The sequence below is a fragment of the Gekko japonicus genome, unplaced genomic scaffold (genome assembly GCF_001447785.1).
Source record: "Gekko japonicus isolate JY-2015 unplaced genomic scaffold, Gekko_japonicus_V1.1 scaffold465, whole genome shotgun sequence".
NCBI lineage: Eukaryota > Metazoa > Chordata > Lepidosauria > Squamata > Gekkonidae > Gekko > Gekko japonicus.
This window is the reverse complement of record NW_015159724.1, coordinates 968,295-975,471: the sequence shown is the minus strand read 5'-3', so window position 1 is coordinate 975,471 and position 7,177 is coordinate 968,295.

The following is a 7,177-nucleotide window of genomic DNA, read 5'->3' as shown; positions in this document are numbered from 1 at the left end:
GTATATTGAAATAATAAGAGTTGCTTAGGAATTGTAATACTGTGGAGCTTTATTTGGTGTTAAGTTTCATATGATAGGTTTTATACCAGGAGTGGCAATAGGAAATTCAGGGTCACCGGAAGGAGCCTAAATCTCTTTCTTGGATGTTTCAAAAGTGGTCAGGTATCAGTGCAATCCTATTTTTATATCTATCTCTTTTTCTTCAAAATTTTGCTTGGCTATGGTATTATTTTTCTTGCCAGGCCTTCTATGGCAGGATCAGAAATAATTTTTTTGCAAATTCTCTGATTTATGACTGTGTGCCCTGCTCCCCCAATTTGCATTAGAGGCGGGGGGGGGGGAGTCTTCTCAGTACATAATTGCTAAAGAATCCAAAGCTGTGGGGTTTCTTTAGCAATGAGATTTCTCCTATGTAGGTTAAGTAATTTCTTTTTCTTAGCTAATGACTCAATTTAGTTTGGAGCCCTTTGTTTTTCTTTCTAACAGCATCACTTTTTTCTGCCCTTTGTACTTTAATTGAAAGGCATTGATTCACAAAGCACAAACTCCTGCCGTTCTTAGTCAATGCAGTCAAAGTGGGGGGGGGGGCAGGGAACACTTATGTGTAGACATTTGTGTAGAGGTTGTCTTTAACATATGGGCCTACTTTATCCTTGAGTCTGAGACCTAATAACAGTGGATTAGATCAGGTGCTGCTGAGAATGGAGTAAGATTTGCGTCCAGAAACCCCTTAAAGACCAACACGATTTCCAAGGTATAAGTTTTCAAGAGTCAAAGGTCCCTTCATTAGAATGGAATAAATTTGTAGAAGCTGTTTCTTCACCCTACAGTCTTGTGAAGGCCTCTGTCTAGAGCAGGGGGAGCTTCCAGAAATGTAGTTACAAATTTAGGTTTCCTAGGTCTTGCAACATAAGAACAGCTGCGTGTTCATAATATGATGAATGGAACATCAGAAGTGTCAGTCCATGTCCACTCAACACTGTGACTCTGTTCTGAAGCAATACTGGTGTAGTAAGGAAGTGTGATGTGGGCTTGTCCCATGTGGCCCAGGACTTTTATTGTTACATTTGCAGTGCATAGTGTAAAGCATTTCTTGGTATACAAGTAACACTGAACCAAGCACCCCTTTGTATGTGGGGTCCCTCAGGGGGCAATCCTCTCTCCAATGTTGTTTAACATCTACGTGCGCCCCCTCACCTAACTGGTGTGGAGTTTCAGGCTGGGGTGTCAACAGTACACTGATTACACTCAGCTATATCTGTTGATGGGAAGCCAGCTGGGTACTGCCACAGTAAATTTGGCTGAGGGGCTGGGGGCCATGGTGGGATGGTTGAAACAGAGCCATCTGAAACTGAATCCTGCTAAAAAGGAGGTTCTGTGGCTGGGTGGGTGGAATTCAGATTTGGGGTGCCAACCCCTGGCCTTTGATGGTGTGCCACTAATACTGGCACCAACTATCAAGAGCCTTTGTGTGGTTCTGAATGCCTCCCTATCAATGGAGGCCCAGAACACAAATGCTGCCAGGTTGACATTTTTCCAGCTATGCCAGGTCAGGCAGCTGGCTTCCTTTCTGTCTTGCCTCGACCTAGCCACAGTAATCTACACAATGGTCACCTCCAGACTAGACTAGTGTAAGTCACTGTATGCAGGGCTACCCTTGAGACTGACCTGGAAACTCCAACTGGTCCAGAATGCGGCGGTGCAGGTGCTTACTGGAACTTTCAAATGGCCCATATTCAACTTGTGCTGCATGAGCCGCACTGGCTCCTGTTGGAGTACCGGATCAGGTTCAAGGTTCTGGTATTAACCTTTAAGGCTCTAAATGGTTTGGGACCCATGTATCTATTTTTTTAAAAAATATAACCATTTTATTTTATATAACAGACATACAAAGACAAACATACAAAAATACACATATGGGGAATTTTGTTTCCATCATTTGATCTATTTGATGCCCTCATAAGAATCTAAATATATTCATTACTATTTTCACCTTGTAGATTATTCATATACAATGCTCCCTCTAAGCTGTGGAGTCTTGTAAGCAAAAAGTCTACTTTGTGAGCTACTAGCATTAAAGTCGTAAGCGAGTGATAAAGCTACTGCATAAATTAGTTTGCTCTGTAACCATCCTTCCTGAGCTATGACAAAAATGTGTGAGCCAGAAGCTAAAAAACCGTGAGCTAGCTCACACTAACTCAGCTTAGAGGGAACACTGCTCATATACCTTTTGCATATAGTTAAAATATAACTTTTATTTCTTTTCATTTCAGTTAGATGTCTGAGAGTTTTGTATCTTGTACTCTTCTATCCATTTACAAAATCTTGATCATGTGTCTTCAAAATCTTCTTTATTATGTCCTCTCAGGATTAAGGTTAACTTGTCCAACTGTTTCCAATATTTTAGTTATAATTTCTTCTTTTGAGGGGATTTTGTTTTTCCTCCAATACTTAGCATATACTATTCTTGCTGCTGTTACTACACGTATAATAAGATAAAAGTCTTTTTGTTTACAATTTTCTGGTACTATATTCAATAAAAAGAGTTTTGGTGTATATGGTAGCACTTTTCCTATGACATGTTCCTGTGACATGTTCTCCTGTGCCACAGGGTAATGCATTTATTGTGCTTGCAAGTTTTGACAACATTAACTTCTTGGGTAGGTAGTTCCTCTGGCATCTCGTCATATTCCTCTTTGAACATTGCTTTGTGTACAGTTAAGTCATCATTTTCAAACAGTTCAGAATTCTCATAATACAATTCAGGAGAGTAGAAATCTATGCAAAAAATCTTCATTTCTTTCCACACTATGAAGTCCATTTACTAATTTTCCTTTGAGATAGGTCTATCCATCTTTTATAACAAAACAGCCGTGAGCAGTAAAAAGTGTTTCAAATCCTAGTTTTGCCAGTTCACTTATTGATAGGATATCTGTTTTTAAATTAGGAATCAGCAGGACATTCTCAATTTTAAGTTGTGCTTTTGCAGCATTCATTGGTAAAATCAGAGTTCCAACATGATTTGCTTTCACAAAGTTCCCATTGCCCAAATACACTCTGATAGGCCTTTTTAATTCTTGTATTCCAGTAAACAATTCCTCTGACCTAAATAGTGACTGCATAGCTCCAGAGTCTCAAAGTATTTCTCCAATCTGTTCATGATCAAAAATAGAATAGTTTCTATGTTAAAAATTGTGATCAGATTTCCCTTTGGAAACACTGGGCTTGTCTGCCTTAGGTGACAGACACGCTGCTGCTAGATGGGCCTTCCCCCCACAATTGTAACAGGTAATCTGAGCTCTTTTTTTTTTAAGTAGATGGAAGTGGCTTGGCACCCAGCTGAGCACATTCCTTCCTTTATGGCTCTGAAGGTCAGTGGTTGCCAATTTTGGGGTTGACTGAATAGGCTCAAATACTTGACTGAATAATTGACTGAAGCTCAAATACTTTGGCCACCAAATGTAAAAGGAGCACTCACTGGAGAAGACCCTGATGCTGGGAAAGATTGAAGGTCAAAGAAGACGGGGACGGCAAAGGATGAGATGGTTAGACAGTGTCATCGATGCAACGAACATGAAGTTGAGCAAACTTCAGAGGACGGCGGAAGACCGGAAGGCCTGGCGTGATCTGGTCCATGGGGTTGCGAAGAGTTGGACTTGACTGTGCAACTGAGCAACAACGAATAGGCTCCAGCCCTGGAGTACTGCAGACACCATGGTTTAAAAGAAACCTTGTTTAAAAATTGATCCAGTAACATGCAAAAATCTTGGGATAATACTTTCCTATGGGAAACTTTAATAGAAATCTCGTTCACAGCCTGTGCAAAACTTAAATCTCCTTTAATTTCCAGGTATGAAATCACTGGAATGAAACTGGGTGTTATGTATTGGCAAATATAACATGAGTCACCTAATCCAACTCCCATGTTAAGCTTCGAGCCAGCCAAGGCTCCGTTGTACTGAAAAGCTATTGGTCGCTTCTAAACAGCGACCAATCACGGATAAGCTGTTCCCTGAGCGGGAAGACCTCTGATTTGTCTTTATCCTTGCAATCTGATTGGTTGTTATTGTACATAGTGGGAGTGGCTATATTAGCCCGGTTGTTTTAAAAAGGAGCCCAGCTCCAATGTTCTCTGTTCTGGTTTCTAATGCGTTTGAGTGCTTGTTCGTTACTTCTGATTAAAGCTGAATCACTGCTGAAATCACTCTACGAGTCCTTTGTTAGCGCGATCTAACAATTGGCGACGAGGATGGGATGCTAGAGCAGGTAGGCAGCCCTGCAGACACCCACTCTTCGGACTCGGAAGAAAGCGAACAGAGCACAGCAGCCGATCCGGCGGAGGCGCCACCAGCTTCGGTGCCCAAGTCTCCCCTGATGGCTGGAAGCCAGACGTTCGAGTCGTTGGAACCATCGTCTGAGGACTGGGACTCATACCTATCCAGGTTCAAGTTCCACTTAGAGACTCATGACATTACTGACGAGGCCAAGAAGTGAGCTTGCCTACTGAGTTCATGCGGGAAGGACACCTTCGACATCGCAAGGTCGTTGGTGGCCCCAACCGATATCAAGACCGTCACGTTTGTGGACATCACAAAGAAGCTGAAAGCCCACTTCTCACCTCAGCCTTCAGAAATCGCCTGCAGGCATGCGTTCTACAAGAGAAGTCAAGCAGCAAATGAGACCATTGCGGAGTTCGTGGCGGCCCTTCGGAAGGCAGCGAGGCCGTGTAACTTCGCGGATGTTGAGATCGCCCTACGTGACCGGCTAGTATGTGGCCTTCGGGACGAGAGGTTGCAGCAACGGCTTTTCGCAAAGACCACTCTAACCTGGGCCGTGGCTTATGAGGAGGCTGTCGCAGCCGAGGCGGCAGACAAATCCACCAAAGAAGTACGGCAGCGTGCTACGTCAGCCGAGTCGCACATACACTTCCAGCACCAAGAGGAAGAGGGCGTTGATGCGCATGAAGACATCAACGCGGTTCGAGGCAAGCGGACCCAATCGAAGACTCCTGCAAGTAAGCCGTGCTCTGGTTGTGGCGGGAAACATCCACGAGAGTCCTGCTGGGCGCGAGATCTGGAGTGCCGAGCGTGTGGACGGCATGGGCACATTGCAAAGGTCTGCAGGGCCAGCAAGAAGAACCCATCAACCATCAACCGAGATAGACAGCGATCCCCAACTGGCGAGGCACACAGCCAGACAACGGCCACACTGACCAGCTCATTGGTCATCAACCGCACCAGCAGTCCAGGCAAGATTTCAGTAACAGTCCTCCTCGACGGCCGACCCTGCTCCTTCGAGATCGACTCAGGATCATCAGTCACCATCGTTTCTGCTGAGGACTGGCAGCGGCTGTTCCCGAACCGAAGCAAGCGGCAGCTGCAGCAGGCGGACATGCGAGTGTCCGATTTCCAAGGCAAGAGGATTCCATTGGTTGGAAAAGCCACTGTACAAGTTGAGTATGAGGGGAAATGTAAAAGGCTGTCGTTTTTAGTTACTGAGGGGGATCGGGTCAACCTGTTGGGGTTGGATTGGTTTAGCCCACTGGGTATCGGTATTTATGGGGTAAACCAGTTGTCCGACAATAAATGGAGTATGCTCTATGAGAAGTTCCCCGCAGTTTTTGACGACAGGTTGGGGAAGTATAACGGTCCCCCCATATCGTTTGAGTTGGACCCCAATGTGGCGCCCATAAGGCTTAAATCCCATACCTATACGGCCACGGATGGAGAAAGAGCTAGACAAACTAATCGCACAAGGGGTTCTAGAACCAGTACCTCACAGCCGATGGTAGACCCCCATAGTAACGCCGGTCAAACCGGATGGATCTGTTAGGATTTGTGCCGATTACAAGTGCACTATAAACAAAGGACTTCAACAGCACTCTTACCCGGTGCCGGTCATCAGCCATGTCTTGGCGTCCCTGGGGGGCGGCAAAGTCTTTGCAAAGTTGGATTTGGCTCAGGCGTATCAACAACTGCCTGTCACGCCTGCAGCAGCTGAGGCCCAGACTATAGTGACCCATAGGGGAGCCTTTAGGGTTAACCGGCTCCAATTCGGGGTGAATGTGGCCCCTGGGTTATTCCAGAGTCTGATGGAACGTCTGTTAAGCGGGGTACCAGGCACAGTGCCTATTTTGATGATGTCTTAATAGTGGGTACATCTGACCAAGAGTTGCTGGACCGGGTCACTGAGGTCCTTACACGTTTCCAAAACGCTGGTCTAAAGGTAAAGCGCTCCAAATGCACTATGGGAGTTGATAGTGTGGAGTTCCTGGGTTTCCTCATAGACGCGGAAGGGGTTCACCCCACAAATGAAAAAATTGAGGCCATAAAGAGTGCACCTAAGCCTGAATCCAAAAAAGAGCTACAAGCGTTCCTTGGTTTGCTAAATTTTTATCACGCATTTTTGCCGCACAAGGCATCAGTGGCAGCACCCTTGCACGCACTTTTACATAAGGATGCAAAATGGACATGGGGACAAGCCGAGGAAAGGGCTTTCACGGGAGTTAAGGCACTGTTAACATCCAACGCCGTTTTGACTCATTATGATGAGCAAAAGCTCCTAATTTTGGCTGCAGACGCTTCGCCTTTTGGAATAGGCGCCGTTTTGAGCCACCTGATGCCGAATGGACTGCCAAATGGAAGCGAAGCGCCTATCGCTTTCTATTCAAGGTCTCTATCTGCGGCAGAGCGGAACTATGCCCAGATAGACAAAGAAGGTCTGGCATTAGTAGCGGCTGTCAAAAAGTTCCATGATTTTGTTTTTGGCAGGAAATTTGTGTTGGTCACGGACCACAAGCCGCTACTGGGGATTTTCGCGCCCGATAAGCAGCTGCCTAACATCATGTCCCCTAGAATGCTTAGATGGGCGTTGTTTTTGCAGGCATACAATTTTGATCTGGAGCACCGGCCGGGTAAGGCCATAGGGCATGCTGACGCACTCAGCCGCTGTCCCTTACCTAACCAAGGAACCGATCCAGCCCCGGCATGTGAAGTCTTGGCCATAGACAACCTCCCTCAGCCACCAGTCTCTTCTAAAGATGTGGCTGCACACACCACGAAAGATGCTGTGTTGTCCCGTGTTCTCAACTGGGTGTGGAGGGGGTGGCCAGCGGGCAGCCTGGAACCAGAGTTCCAACTGTACAAAGCCCGCCAGGCAGAACTGTCCATTGCAAAAG